General features: G+C 38.8%; 1 protein-coding gene across 1 annotated transcript in view; it reads right to left on the bottom strand.

Annotated features, from left to right (window-relative positions):
• LINGO2 (leucine rich repeat and Ig domain containing 2) overlaps positions 1-15,917 on the bottom strand; it is a 2,187,995-nt gene that overhangs the window by 1,232,057 nt on the left and 940,021 nt on the right. Inside the window, exon 5 of the mRNA XM_040358558.1 lies at positions 11,032-11,086. The gene's annotated coding sequence lies outside the window, so the exon portion shown is untranslated. The remainder of the gene's footprint in view (positions 1-11,031; positions 11,087-15,917) is intronic.

Here is a 15,917-nt window from a genome sequence, read left to right as displayed (position 1 = left end):
GCCATAATGTCGCAGTCACGAAAAAAATCGCTGATCGCCGCCATTAGTAGTAAAAAATAAAATAAAAATAAAAATGCAAAAAAACTATCCCCTATTTTGTAAACACTATAAATTTTGCGCAAACCAACCGATAAACGAGTATTGCGATTTTTTTTACCAAAAATAGGTAGAAGAATACGTATCGGCCTAAACTGAGGAAAAAAAAAATGTTATATATGTTTTTGGGGGATATTTATTATAGTAAAAAATATTGAATTTTTTTCAAAATTGTCGCTCTATTTTTGTTTATAGCGCAAAAAATAAAAACCGCAGAGGTGATTAAAGACCACCAAAAGAAAGCTCTATTTGTGGGGAAAAAAAGACGCCAATTTTGTTTGGGAGCCACGTCGCAAGACCGCGCAATTGTCTGTTAAAGCGACGCAGTCCCGAACTGTAAAAGCCCCTTGGGTCTTTAGGCAGCATTTTGGTCCGGGGCTTAAGTGGTTAAAATGTGATCTAAATTCACCAAGACTAAAACAAAAATCTACAAGCAGCTATACTGAAACGGTTAAAATGCTTTCATCCCTTATTTACAACAGCTGAACTTTCATTGCATGTTTCTAATCCACTTGGCCCTGTGCGAATAGATTCCTACCTCAATCCAATATGCTCATTTTATTTTAAAAGCATTACATGCACATTTTATTTAGCAGCCCAGTGAGCTTTGTCAAATAAACAGTTTACTAGATTCTGACAGCAACTCCCGAGCTGCAGCTAAGTTCAACAATCCAGGATTTAATGTGCATACTATCCTATCAGATCACATGACAAGGCAGCTTACACATTTACCACAGCAGATTTACTAGTTGTATCACAGCAAGAGTTTGCTTCTCAATTTCATGTCCTGCATATAAAAATGTCTTAGTACTTTCTTGTATGACTTTCTATGGCCAGACTGTGCAACTCCTTAGCTCACATGTATGGCAAAAAAAAAGTAAAAAGAAAACAAAATGTTTAAAAATGTAAAGTCTCATTGAAATAAAGGATATGTACAGTATATTTGACAAGCCATAAAAATCATACCTTTTTCCATTCAAAATAAGGGGTTGCTTTTATTAGCAGCACTACTGCAGGTTGATGTACCCGTATGTACTCCTGCATTGGCCACTTCTGTGTGCTCTCTAGAGCATGCAGTGGTGTGATCTGAGTCTTGCTGTGTCCACTGGACACAGCAGATTACTGATTGGGGTACTGGGCTGCTGTGAGAGGCCCTGGTACCATGTGATTGATATGACTAATCACAGTGTTCACAGTCACAGTAGTAAACAGTGTTGTCATTGTGTATGTCTTAGCTCTGTGAATGGTAACATTTATGGTGGTCCTGTACCATGTGATAGCTCTGTGACCAATTACAGCATCACAGTAGTAAACAAGGTTTCATGAATGAAACCTTTAGACAATGTTACAGATTACTTATTACAGTGATCATTGCTGTAACAAGTAATCAAAGCGTAAGAAAAAAAAATCCCTGATCACCCCCTCCCCCCCAAAGTAGTATAGTGTCACTGACCATTTAAAAAAAAATAAAAACATATTGTCATAACTCAGTGTCCCTAATCACCGCCACACAAGTCCTATTGTCCCTAATCACCTCCACACCAGTTACAGTGTCCCTGATCACTGCCACACCAGTCATATTGTCCCTAATCACCACCACACCAGTTACAGATCACCGCCGCACCAGTCATATTATCCCTGATCGCTGCCACACCAGTTACAGTGTTTTTTTTATCACCGTTGCACCAGTCATATCATCTCTAATCACTGCCACACTAGTTCCAGTACTCCTGATCATGTCACACTAGTCCCAGGGTCCCTGATCACTGCCACACTGGCCATAATGTCCGCAATCACTGTGAAACCAGTCACATTGTCCCTGATCACACCCACGCCAGTAAGAGGGTCACTATAAGGACTTGTTCACATGTGCAATGCTCTCTGAAGAACCACCTGTGTTTGGATGGCTCTTCAGAGGTCATAGGACAGGCAGTGTTATATCACCTCTTCACCACTGCTTTAACCCCATGGACCCCACACAAGCAACCCCATTCACTTGTATGAGTCATGATCAGATGGCATGCAATGAGTATATTTCCTGACACAGCTGTGAAGTAAAGCATAGCAACCGTGGCATGTGTACACCCCTGGCCACTGCCTCTGTAGCTAAAGGAAGTAGAGGTTGAGGGACAGTAAAACGGCTGCTCAACCACAAAGTGTTATCACCCCAATCTCACATGTAAATGAACCCTAATAGTGCAGCCAGTCACAATTGGTGTCCCTGATTGTCACCTGCTGTGCCCCATTCTAGGCCAATCTGTACCTGGGGAGAGGGAACTAAACTTTTTACCCTGCGATGACACTTGCATCCATCTTTGTACTCTTATTATTTACATGCCTCCTACACCATATAAGGGAAACAAGAAAGAGAGTCACCGCTCCAGGTGGGTCTACTATATGGTCACACGTGTAGGACAGGATACCAAGGGTGCTGGCAGTGCACTAGGCAAGCATAAAAAGTAGATGAAAGATGGATAGCCACACTCCAAAAAACCGTCCAGGTTGTCTTTTATTCAAATAAACAGCAAATACATCACCAAATCATAAAAACAGGAACAGGGGAACAGCCGACGTTTCGCACAAGATCAGTGCTTATTCATGGCAGCCATGAATAAGCACTGATCTTGTGTGAAACGTTGGCTGTTCCCCTGTTCCTGTTTTTATGATTTGGTGATGTATTTGCTGTTTATTTGAATAAAAGACAACCTGGACGTTTTTTTGGAGTGCGGCTATCCATCTTTCATCTACTTTTTATGCTTACCATATAAGGGAAACTTTGCAGTCAACTTCTATATTATTTCCCCCCCACATTTTTTTTTTGTTTTATTAGGCCGGGTCAGTCTTCTTGCTGGCTGCTTGGCTGCATTCCTCAGGGGTCCTTTTCTTAAACTCCCACATATGGGCACATGGGACAATGGCCCCTTTGACACTATGATGGATGTCATTCTTGGTGTTTTAATCGACTTGGCTGATGTATAAGTATGTTTTTACCCTCAAAGGACATGTGAGTTTAATCATCAAAAATACAGGTTTGCTACACCTTATACAACTGATAGTTTTACTGACATGCATTTGTATTTGTTTTTCAGTTGGACCCGATCAGACCCTCCAGTCTCCTATATGGTGTACAGGTGGTCCATTTACATCCAACCGCCCATAGAGGAGAGCAGGCTGTATCTATGTCTGCTCTGTATACACAGAGCAGACACAGATCAGCCACACGCCTGCTTAATGGGGATCAGCCGACAGACACCACGCTGAGCAAGAGGACTCCAATGGAGCCTGTCTCCTGTTTAAGGCCCCTAATCCAATGAGCCCATGTGCAACTAGCCTCTCTATCAGCTAGCATTTCAGGAATATACCAATGGTACAACATGTTATATTGTTATATTGTTTGTCCTTGTAAATAGTATAATCAGAAGATTTACTAGAATTTAACCAAATAGATGCCTACTCCTGCATGTTAAACTCTAAACTTGGGGCTTTTGCAATTTGATCATAAAAAACATATAAGGCTCTAAAGCTTGGTACACACGGGCTTAAGATATTGACCAATTCAACAGAAACTGTCCGACGTTCAGCCTGTGTGTGCATCAGCTTATCGGACAGAAGCTAACTGAATGTCCGATTGGCATCAGACTGATGTCTTCTAGTGAGGGGGCAGCCCCCCTGTGAGAACACAACAGCTCAGTGGGGGGATCGCTGCATAGTTAGTACAGCAAGTTCCTCAGTTTTATTTTCATTTAGTCAGCTGGATTGAATGAAAAAAAATTGCCTGTGTATACCAGGCATTAGTTGTAGGTCCTTCCTTGTGACATCTTCTCAAAAGTAGCGATAAACCGAATGTACCAGAATTTAGTTTAGTAGGGTTCAGTAAACATGATTAAAGTTTGCGTGCCAAATCCAAACCCATTGAATATAAAAAAGTTCAATTAGCATTTTGGCTTTTTACTTTGGTAATGAATATGCCCAGCAGTGTCCCACAATTTCTAGGGTGGTCCTGAATCACAGCAGAATTTAGTGAATTGCACATCATGAGGTGTAATGTGCTGTAGAAGAAATGGAAAATGGGGTTCATGCACAGAATAAGATGGTACATTTACTTAACTCCAGTGTAGATACCTATGCCACTTGCTTCTAACTGATGTATAAGAAAAAAAATGTCTATACTGTACGTACCATACCATATTTGTGTCAATTACATACAGTATTTGCATTTTTAAATGCTTGCAATATGTCCCAATAGCTAGTTGTCTGAGGCATAGTAGTTTCCAGACACACTCCTATTCTTAGCTTAATTTTTTCTTATTTTCCAAAATGAAGATCACTTATTTAAATACATTATTTAAATGCATTAAACTTTTTTTAGAATATAATGCTATCACTTTTGCCACAATGGAGTATGTATGAGCTCAAATATTTGCGTTTGCGTGACATTTATTTGAGTTAAAGCTCCGTAACAAATGAGGGTTCCACTGGGTCTGGCCTGGGAACTAAGAGCTATTTTAACTTATCTTCTAAAATATTATATGTCCAAATGAATTGCTGTCAGCAAAAACTGTTATTTTTGCCAGTAATCCCTAGTTTCATATGTAAATTACAACAGATGAGAGAAAGGATTAAAGCTAGAATCCAAATCTACATTCCAAATACAATTAGTAAAATTTGTTATGTAAGTAAAATCTTATCACTGCAAAAAAAATGCATAAAAATGATCCAGACCTCAAAGAATGCATTCTTAAATGTTCTTACATTTTCTAAACAGTGCAATTTTTTTTTTTTTTGGGGGGGGGGGGTGCCACAATTCCATTAAGAAAATGTCCTCTTTATAAATGAACTTGGAATGGCTCCAAGATACTCTTATAAACCAATGTGCCACGCTATACTCTGCAAACCAAGTAAATCCAGTAAACCAAGTCCAAAATGACATATCCAGTGTTCATGATCCTATTACATATACACAAAAAATTCTAAATGTATCAACAAATAAATCCTATAAATAAGTACAAGATTACATATCCAGTTTTCAGGATCCTATTCCATGCAAACAAAGAGTGCTAATTAAATCAACATGTGCAATGAATAGTGCTGTCCATAAGGTACAGTAAGTGCTCAATATTGTCCAATAATAAATGTCCTGTAATTATTTTAATTTAAGTAAATTCATGTGAAAAGTGCTCCAAACTTATCCAAAGTGTCCCTGATCTTGTGCTCCCCCCTAAGTAATTATCCTCATCTCAGGGCATGTGACTGCTCAGTTGAGTTTGGTTGAGCTGTTGTGATATCTTGACTCTGTAGGTTCCTGAGCTGTTCTATGGGTATATCCTCGGTGCATATGTAGAAAGACAAGCTACATAGTGCTTTATCATTTAAAAAAAAAAACATATTTATTTAAAAACTCCTCATACAAGGTTGAATGTACTTGTAGCGCACCACGATGTATCTAGTAGATCTGTATATAATCCAATTGAGACTGTATGTCCATTTGTTTGCCCACGGCTGCCCGTTCCAGCAAAGCTACCACTGTCTAATGATGTGGGGTTGTTTTTTTGGAGGTTGGGCTTGGCCCCTTAGTTCTAGTGGGGTGATATATGAATGTGTGAAAAGTAAAAATGTACTTCTTGTGCAGTCTATTAGCAGGTAAGCTAATTACTTTGTCTAATCTAGGTAGAATAAAAGTACATTTTAATTGTACTGATAGTGCTTTGTCCTTCTGATTTATGAAGAATATATAGACTATTGGGTTGCTTAACTTGCTTTTGCAAAAATTTATTATTTGCAAAGTTTATAATCAACAACTACTAATCAGGTTTCACTTTGCTGTAGTTGGGTCATTTATGATTAGATGATAAAAATACTGTCTTTTTTTGAAACCCAAGAGTATTTCTATGTATTGCCCTTATGCAATTGCAATGCCATGGCATCTACAGCACTGGTCAAAGATTTCCAACCAACTGCCCTAGGTCTCATGTCTCATTTATTATCTCTTAGGAAGGATCAGAGCACTAGCTGATAAATCTATAGCACCTTAACTTCAAAGCTACAGCTGTTATGCTGTTTAACAGACAGGTGTTCTGTTCAATCTTAATTGTTTGGCAGGAAGTTAACTAAAACCTCCCTATCTGGTGCTGCAGATCAAACAGTAAACAGGTTGTATTTCTACCTGGAGGTAAACAACACATCAGGTGTTAGAGCAAGGTATAGGGCACTAGTACAAACAAAATAAAGAGATGAACACAAAAGGACAGGTCTTGTTTACTGTGAGGTCACACATTTCCATTTCTGGTAGGCTACTCAAAAGGGTGCTAGGTCTTTTGGGATTCTAGTGATGTCCTTGATTTTATTTATTTTAATTGTTTACGAGGATGTATTGTTTAATAAAAAAAAAGTTTGAAATATGTTTTTAATGCAGCTATTTGTTATCAAACCTAGCAATTTTAATTATAGCGTGTTGAATTTTCAATCAGCACATGAAAAGAGTGTAGCAATATAAAATTACAAGAACATTACAGAAACACTAATTTATACACAAAATTATCCTCCAAATATCTATTAGGTAATTCAAGTTCCATAAAAACAAATTCATCAGATTGCAAATTCAGCATTGTATCTGGGTTTTCTTTTAAATTAAATAGATTCCCTATATTTTTATTTTTAAGTAGCAATGTCTGCAATAAAGTACACATGTTTTATTCTTTTTTTCAAGCAACTCCAGCTTGACATTTTTGTACAGATGGTAAAAATGTAATTAGAAAAAAAAGTCAACATCTGTAAAACTTTGAAAGCAAATCCTTGTTCTATAAATTGGGAGATGTGTGTATTTTTATGGTGTGCCATAATTAACACTTCCAGTGAATCTCATGTTTTAGAGACATTTTTCAAATACCACTATGCATGCAAATTGTAATTTTCAGCTCATGAACTCATGTTTTTACTAATCCCTCAGTACAATACATTTTGGCTTTTACCAAGTCTAATTTCTCTTGAGACAGCGCCTTCGAGCCAAATCATAATTCTTACAAGAACATTTAATTTCAATAATTGAAGTGATTAAAATATACCAAAGACCGCACACATTACATAAATAGGTGATGGCAGTTCTCATAATAAGCCCAAACACACTGTGTTGAATGTTTCTATACACAATTATAAACTTTTTGTGTACTTTGAAGTTTTTATTTAATTGAAAGTACTTTTGAGAGTCAGTGCTGCCATTAAAAGCATGCATATCATGTTTTAAGCCATTGTGAACTTCATGTAAAAATACCAGTAAAAAAAAAAAATTCACCTAGAAGCAGAAAATCTTAGAAAAATCATTCATACACCCAACACACACATACATACTTCACTTTTCAGTAAACACAATGTAAGCCACACACTGGATATGACACTATGGGGTTTATTTACTAAAGGAAAATCCACTTTGCACTACAAGTGCACTGCAAGTGCACTTGGACGTGCACTTGGAAGTGCAGTCGCTGTAGATATGAGGGGGACATGCAAGGAAAATCAAAAACTTTGCTTGTACATGCTTAGATGATAAAATCAGCAGAGCTTCCCCTCATTTCAGATCTTCCCCTCAGATCTAAAGCGACTGCACTTCCAAGTGCACTTGTAGTGCAAAGTGGATTTGCCTTTAGTAAATCAACCCCTATGACATATTTTTACATAATGTTTAACCCCAGCAAAAATGTTTTTTTTTTTTAATTGATATCAAATGGAGAAGGGTTTGATTGTCAGTGTGTTTCTTTCGTTTTTTTTTCTTTATTGCTGCCTTTGTCTCTTAATATTTTTTCACTTCCTGTTCCACTGCCAGTTATTGTCAAGTGAAGTGAGGGAAAAATGTAGAGAGTAGACAGCAAAAACTGCTTTTTAGTATGTGTGAGAGAATCGGTATGGGTTTGGTTCATCAATAGTTTTGCAAATCTTGCTCAAAGTTCAAAAACATTACAATGAACTCCATTGAAGTTAATAGGAGGGAAATCTCAATACCTTTAATCAAGATACTGTCCAAAAAAAGGCATGGGAAGTTGGACACATGTACCAAAAATCAGCAGTTTCTCTTTCTCACATAATTGTCAGTTCTCTCTAACAAACTCGACACACTGACAATACAGTATATCTCTTGTGAGTCCACTCCAGTGTTTCTCAACTCCAGTCATGTTTTCAGGTTTTCCATTATTTTGCACAGGTAATGTGATCAGTTTCACTGCCTTAGTATTTACCACAGCTGTTTCATCTGAGGGAAATACTGAAATCATGACCCTTTGGGGCGCCTTGAGGACTAGAGCTGAGAACCACTGATCTACTCTTTTATGCCACGTACACACGATCGGTTCATTAACTGACAATTGCGCGGTCGTGCGACGTGGCTCCCAAACAAAATTGGCGTCCTTTTTTTCCCACAAATAGAGCTTTCTTTTGGTGGTATTTGATCACCTCTGCGTTTTTTTGTTTTATAAAACAAATAAACAAAAATAGAGCGACGATTTTTAAAAAAAATTATATTTTTTGCTATAATAAATATCCCCCAAAAATATATAAAAAAAATTTCCTCAGTTTAGGCCGATACGTATTCTTCTACATATTTTTCATTAAAAAAAATCGCAATAAGCGTTTATTGATTGGTTTGCGCAAAAGTTATAGCGTTTACAAAATAGGGGATAGTTTTATTGCATTTTTATTAATATTTGTTTTTTACTAGTAATGGCGGCAATCTGCGACATTATGGCGGACACTTCGGACATTTTTGACACATTCTTTGGACCGTTTGTCATTTTTATAGCAATCAGTGCTATACAAATGCATTGATTACTATAAAAATGCCACTGGCAGTGACAGGGTAAATTTTCCTTTTGTTTTGGGATTTTAGGAGATGTATTTGGGAGGTGAGTTGTGTAATGGAACTGAGATTTTGATCAGTATTCCCCTAATAAAAGTCTTGTGGCTATTCCATAGATTTGCATGGTCAGAAACTGAGCTAGAATTGGTTGTGAAGAAGTTTTAAAGGGCAGAGTCAATGTGTTTCTGGTAGCAAGGTTTGGCAGGGAGGGAGGAATTGAGTCTCCACGGAGAAGGGGTGTTGCCATTTGCTGATATAGAGAGTTCTAGGGTCATATGGGCATAATCAGACCAAGTGATCAATCCGATAGAGACTGAGAATACTCTTTGTAGAGTACATTTTTTAATCAGAAAGAGATCTTTGTGAACGGATGAATAAAAAGTGAAATCTTTCTTGTTGCCATAAATACACTGCTACAGGTCAAAAGGGCCTTCTTGGGGTATAAAAGAGTGTAGGGAGAAGGATGGCCTACGAGTAGGGTTAGTGGAGTACATTGAGGCATCGAGAACTTGATTAAAGTATCCACATATTACTATGGGGTTGAATTTGTGAGGTTGAAGTTTATAAAAAATAGATTTCTAAACTTCTGATGAGTATTAGGGGCATATAGGTTTACCAGGGCTTTAGGAAAGTTATTTATTGTCACAGTAATAATGGGAAATTGACCATTAGGATCAATATCTAAAGAATGAGGGAGAAAGGAAGCTGAGTCACAAATAGCTACCATAACTCTTTTTTGTTTGGAATCGGCATTGGCAAAAAAGATGTGAGGAAATTTCGGGTGAGAACATCTAGGTGGTTTGGAAGCTGTAAATCATGTCTCTTATGCCACATACACACGATCATTTTTCGGCATTAAAAAAAATTTGTTTTTTAAAAAATGTAATTTAAAATGATCGTGTGTGGGCTTCACATCATTTTTCGGGTTCTGAAAAACGACAACATTTTTTTTCAAACATGCTGCATTTTTTAACAACGTTTTAAACAATGTCGTTTTTTGGGTTGTAAAAAATGATCGTGTGTGGGCTAAAACGACGTTAAAGACCCGTGCATGCTCAGAAGCAAGATTTGAGATGGGAGCGCTTATTCTGGTAAAACTACAATTCGTAATGAAGTAAGCACATTCATCATGCTGTAACAGACAGAAGAGCGCAAATCGTCTTTTACTAACACGGAATCAGCTAAAGCAGCCCCAAGGGTGGCGTCATCCACATGAAACTTCCCCTTTATAGTGCCGTCGTAGGTGTTGTACGTCACCGCGCTTTGCTAGAGCATTTTTTTTAAAACAATGGTGTGTGGGCAACGTCGTTTTAATGATGAAGTTGGAAAAACATTGTTTTTTTTTCATGCCGAAAAATGATCGTGTGTACGCGGCATTAGACGCATACTACATCACACTTGGCTGAAAGAGCTTATTTCTACAAGAGTGATCTCTTAAAGGGGCTATTAGGCCCCTTAGCATTCAGGGATAGGACTTTAAGTGACATAACTATATATGATTGATTGTAGAATGAGTAGAGTAGGAAGATACACAAATAGGTATACAAAATTTTGTACATAGCACACCAATACTCCAGGGGGAGGGTAATAAATGTAAACTTACAAATAAAAACAAAGATCAAACAACAACTGTTTTGAGCATGAAAGTCCAGCATCAGGAAGCTCTGTCAAGTAAGCCAATGCCATCTTGGCTGTCTCCACGCCGGGAGCCACTGAAGAAATCAGTGAGTTTAAGAGGTCCTGCCGATGGACTTTTCTTCCTCATCATGTCCAGCGAGGTCTCTGGGAGCTGTCCGGTCTGTAAGTGTGCGACGATTGCAGCTGTAGTGGGTGTAATGGATGGATTTCTTCCCCATGCTGACAGAGAGTGAGTACTAAGCGCCCATTATGGTGCATGGTCAAGCTCCGCCCCCCTGTTGTGGTAATTTGTTTGGAATTTGTTAGTACTGTATGAAGTTTAAACATGTGCTACTTAATCATTTTCCAATTTAAAATGTACAAAATATGTAATTATGCATTTATAAACACAAGTATAAACATAAATTGTTGAGCAAAAATTGTAAAATGCATTCATGAGAAAAAAAAGTGTGTACCTTGATATGTGATTCTGCTAATTTCCAAAGTTGTACTTTGTCATCATTTTTTGACCTGTTAAAATATTAAAATAAATAAATAAATAGATGAATAAATTAACAGTGAGCATGACCAACTATAGATTGTTTAAGCTATTTTAAATGATTGCATGGTTAATAGTTTACTTACATATTTAAAAAAAATGTTTTGCAATAATGTTTAAAATAAAATCACTTTTATTAACTTCAGTTGCTGCACGCTACACCATGAAAGTACAGCTTAACTATCATTATCAATTATGCATTTATGCTTGTCCCTGAACCATATTAAAAAATGCCCCCACTTGATGGGTTATCTTTAAGCCTCCCTGGCCGTATGATTATGTCAGATTTTTTATCCTGAAAGCGGTACCATTATTTTGCATGGAAATTTGGCGTTTTATATTGTAGGCCTGTAATTCTTAGGAATAACTCACTTAAATCTGTCCAAACAAGAGTCTAGTAGACATCCTGTGTATTAAAGTTTGAAACACAAAATCATAAATTATAATTTACTGTAATAAATAACTATAAATAATTATAACAAATAATAATATAATAATAATACAAATTATTCAATAATGTAATCAAATCAAAAACACTGACATTTTCTCAGTTGCAGAATTGTTGCTGTCATTATTTTTAGTGTTTGATGATGAATTTCCCCACAAATCACTATCACTCAATTCTGCAAGTGATTCTAATTTATTATCGCTGTTTTCTAGCTGGTCTAAAAGCACTTTTGATGTAAACGGACACTTTTTGGTTGCTATGGACAATCTCCAGTTTTCAGGCAAACAAAAATGTATTTATAATATAAAACTACATGCAGGGCACTGGACAGACCACTAGGGACAAAGGGGATATGTATTTATTTTATACAGTACTGTAATCTGTATACAGTACAGTATACTGTATCTATATTGTGTTTTTTACTTTTTGAATTTGACGCTGAACTCCATCCCCGTGCGTCGCAACGCTCGTAGGGAACGGAGCTTGGCACTGTGAGTCAAGCGAGACACGGCGGCTCTCAGATCACAGCGGGGAGACATTGCAGGATCCAGGGGACAAAGTAAGTAACCTCTACATTGGTCCTGCGATGCGATCCCGAGTGTGGCTCGGGGTTACCGCTTTTGGTATGAACAATTCACCCCGAGCCACACTCGGGAATTTAAAACACAGCACCGTGCTTTAAAAATGTGCCCTTCACTTTGCCTACTCTGGTACTCTGAAGTACTGTAAGTGAAGATTTATTAAAATTAAGGAATTGGGGAAAAATCTAGGAGGAGGGCAGTCTTGTCACATAACCTTTCAATGTGATGTGATCAGCCTCTCCTTAAAATCTTTTCTAAAACAACCCCTACATGTACATTCTAATTTTCTATATACAGTGCCTTGAAAAAGTATTCATACCCCTTGAAGTTTTCTACTTTTTGTCATGTTAAAACCAAAATTGTAAATGTATTTTATTGGGAGTTTATGTGATAGACCAACACAAAGTGGCACATAGTTGTGATGTGGAAGGAAAATGATAAATGGTTTTCAAAATTTGTTACAAAAAAATATCTGAAAAGTGTGGCGAGCATTTGTATTCAGCCCCCTTTACTCTGATTCCCCTAACTAAATTCTAGTGGAACCAATTGCCTTCAGAAGTCACCTAATTAGTAAATAGAGTCCACCTGTGTGTAATTTAATTTCAGTATAAATTCAGCTGTTCTGTGAAGCCCGCATAGGTTTGTTAGAGAACCTTAGTGAACAAGCAGCATCGTGAAGGCCAAGGAAAACACCAGACAGGTCAGGTATAAAGTTGAGAAGAAGTATAAAGCAGGGTGAGGTTATAAAAAAAATCCTAAGCTTTGAACATCTCATGGAACACTGTTCAATCAATCATCTGAAAATGAAAAGAGTATGACACAACTGCCAACCTACCAAGACATGGCTGTCCACCTAAACTGACAGGCTGGACAAGGAAATCATTAATCAGAGAAGCAGCCAAGAGGCCCATGGTAACTCTGGAGAAGTTGCAGAGATCCACAGCTCAGGTGGGAGAATCTGTCCACAGGATAACTATTAGTCGTGCACTCCACAAATCTGGCCTTTATGAAAGAGTGGCCGGAAGAAAGCCATTTTTGAAAGAAAGCCATAAGAAGTCCTGTTTGCAGTTTGCGAGAAGCCATGTGGGGGACACAGCAAACATGTGGAAGAAGGTGCTCTGGTCAGATGAGCCCAAATTTTAACTTGTTAGTCCTAAAAGCAAAACACTATGTGGGTTATTTACGAAAGGCAAATCCACTTTGCACTATAAGTGCAAAGTGCACTTGAAATTGCACTGAAAGTGCACTTGGAAGTGGAGTCGCTGTAGACCCGAGGGGGACATGCAAGGGAAATAAAAAATAGCATTTTAGCTTGCACATGATGATGATAAAAACAGCAGAGCTTCCCCTCATTTCAGATTTACCCCTCAGATTTACAGCGACTGCATTTCCAAGTGCACTTTCAGTGCAATTTCAAGTGCACTGTAAAGTTGATTTGCCTTTTGTAAATAACCCCCTATGTGTGGCAAACTAACACTGCAAATCACTCTGAACACACCATCCCCAATGTGAAACATACAATGCTTTGCAAAAGTATTTACCCCTTGGCTTTTAACCTATTTTGTTACAGTACAGCCTTTAGTTCAATGTTTTTTCAATCTGAATTATATGTGATGGATCATAACACAATAGTCTAAGTTGGTCAAGTAAAATTAGAAAAATATATACAAAAACATGATAATTGGTATGTGCGTATGTATTCACCCCCTTTGTTATGAAGCCCATAAAAAGCTCTGGTGCAACCAACTACCTTCAGAACTCACATAATTAGTGAAATGATGTCCACCTGTGTGCAATCTAAGTGTCACATGATCTGTCATTACATATACACACCTTTTTAAAAGGCCCCAGAAGCTGCAACACCTACGCAAGAGGCACCACTAACCAAACACTGCCACAAAGACCAAGGAACTCTCCAAACAAGTAAGGGACAATGTTGTTGAGAAGTAGGGATGAGCTTCGAGTTCGAGTCGAACTCATTTTCGACTCGAACATTGCCTGTTCGCCTATTCGGCGAACAACGAACAATTAGGGGTGTTCGCGGCAAATTCGAAAAGCCGCAGAACACCCTGTTAAAGTCTATGGGAGAAATCTAAAGTGTTAATTTTAAAGGCCAATATGCAATGTATTGTCCTAAAAAGTGATTGGGGACCTCAGTCCTGCCCCAGGAAACATGTATCAATGCAAAAAAAGTTTTAAAAACGGCCGTTTTTTCAGGAGCAGTGAATTTAATAATGCTAAAAGTGAAACAATGAAAGTGTAATATTACTTTAAATTTCGTACATAGGGGGGGTGTAAAGTCAGCATGTGAAAAAGCGCATGTTTCCCGTACATAGAACTGTCCCTGCACAAAGTGTCATTTCTGAAAGAAAAAAAGGCATTTAAAACCGGCTTTGCGGCTATAATGAATTGTCGGCTCTGGCAATTCAGAGATGATTCATTCCTAAAAAAATAAAAATAAAAAAGCTGGAGGTCCCCCCAAATTCCATTAACAGGCCCTTCAGGTCTGGTGTGGATTTTAAGGGGAACTCCACCCCAAATTGAAAAAAAAATGGCGTGGAGTTCCCCCAAAAATCCACACCAGACCCTGATCCGAGCATGTTAACCTGGCTGGCCGCAGAAAAGGGGGGGGCAGAGTGCGGCCCCCCCTCTCCTGAACAGCACCAGGCTACATGCCCTCAACATGGGGAGGATGTCCCCATGTTGATGGGGACAAGGGCCTCATCCCCACAACCCTTGCCCTGTGGTTGTGGGGGTCTGCGGGCGGGGGGCTTATCAGAATCTGGAAGACCCCTTGAACAAAGGGGACCCCCAGATCCTGGCCTCCCCCTATGTGAATTGGTAATGGGGTACACTGTACCTCTACCATTTCACGAAGGAAGTGTAAATAGTTAAAAAAAATCACACAGACACCATAGAAAAAAATACTTTATTAATAAAAAATAAAAAAAATAATCCAGCGATGTGAATCCACTCTCGGCCCGGCCCCCCGCTCCAACGTGGTCTTCTATCCAGCGATGGATGATCTCTCCAGCGATGGGTGATCAGCGGCCCGGTCCAGCGATGAGAAGATCCATCCATCCAGAGCGCAGCAGGCAGCTCCTCTCTCCGTTGGACACAGCCCAGCGGAATGATGCGCTGGAGCTGTGACATTTCTTATATAGGGGAAGCGGTCACCCGTCACGTGACCCCGCCCCCTCTGACACACCCTTGTACGTCACTGGGAAAGACCGGGAAAGACCAGATTCTGATAAGCCCCCCGCTGGCAGACCCCCACAACCACCGGGCAAGGGTTGTGGGGATGAGGTCCTTGTCCCCATCAACATGGGGACATCCTCCCCATGTTGAGGGCATGTAGTCTGGTGCGGTTCAGGAGAGGGGGCCGCACTCTGCCCCCCCCTTTCTGCGGCCGGTCAGGTTAACGTGCTCGGATAAGGGTCTGATGTGGATTTTTGGGGGAACTCCACGCCATTTTTTTTTATTTGGGGTGGAGTTCCCCTTAAAATCCACACCAGACCTGAAGGGTCTGGTATGGATATTTGGGGGGAACCCCACATAATTTTTTTTAATTGACGGTGGGGTTCCCCTTAATATCCATAGCAGACCTGAAGGGCCTGTTAATGGAATTTGGGGGGACCCCCAACTTTTTTATTTTTATTTTTTAAGAATGAATCATCTCTGTAATTGACAGAGCCGACAATTCATTAGAGCCGCAAAGCCGGTTTTAAATGCCTTTTTTTCTTTCAGAAATGACACTTTGTGCAGGGACAGTTC

This window comes from Rana temporaria, chromosome 1 (assembly GCF_905171775.1).
Source record: "Rana temporaria chromosome 1, aRanTem1.1, whole genome shotgun sequence".
Taxonomy (NCBI): domain Eukaryota; kingdom Metazoa; phylum Chordata; class Amphibia; order Anura; family Ranidae; genus Rana; species Rana temporaria.
The sequence above is the reverse complement of the archived record's forward strand: the minus strand, read 5'-3'. Positions and strand labels throughout refer to the sequence as shown.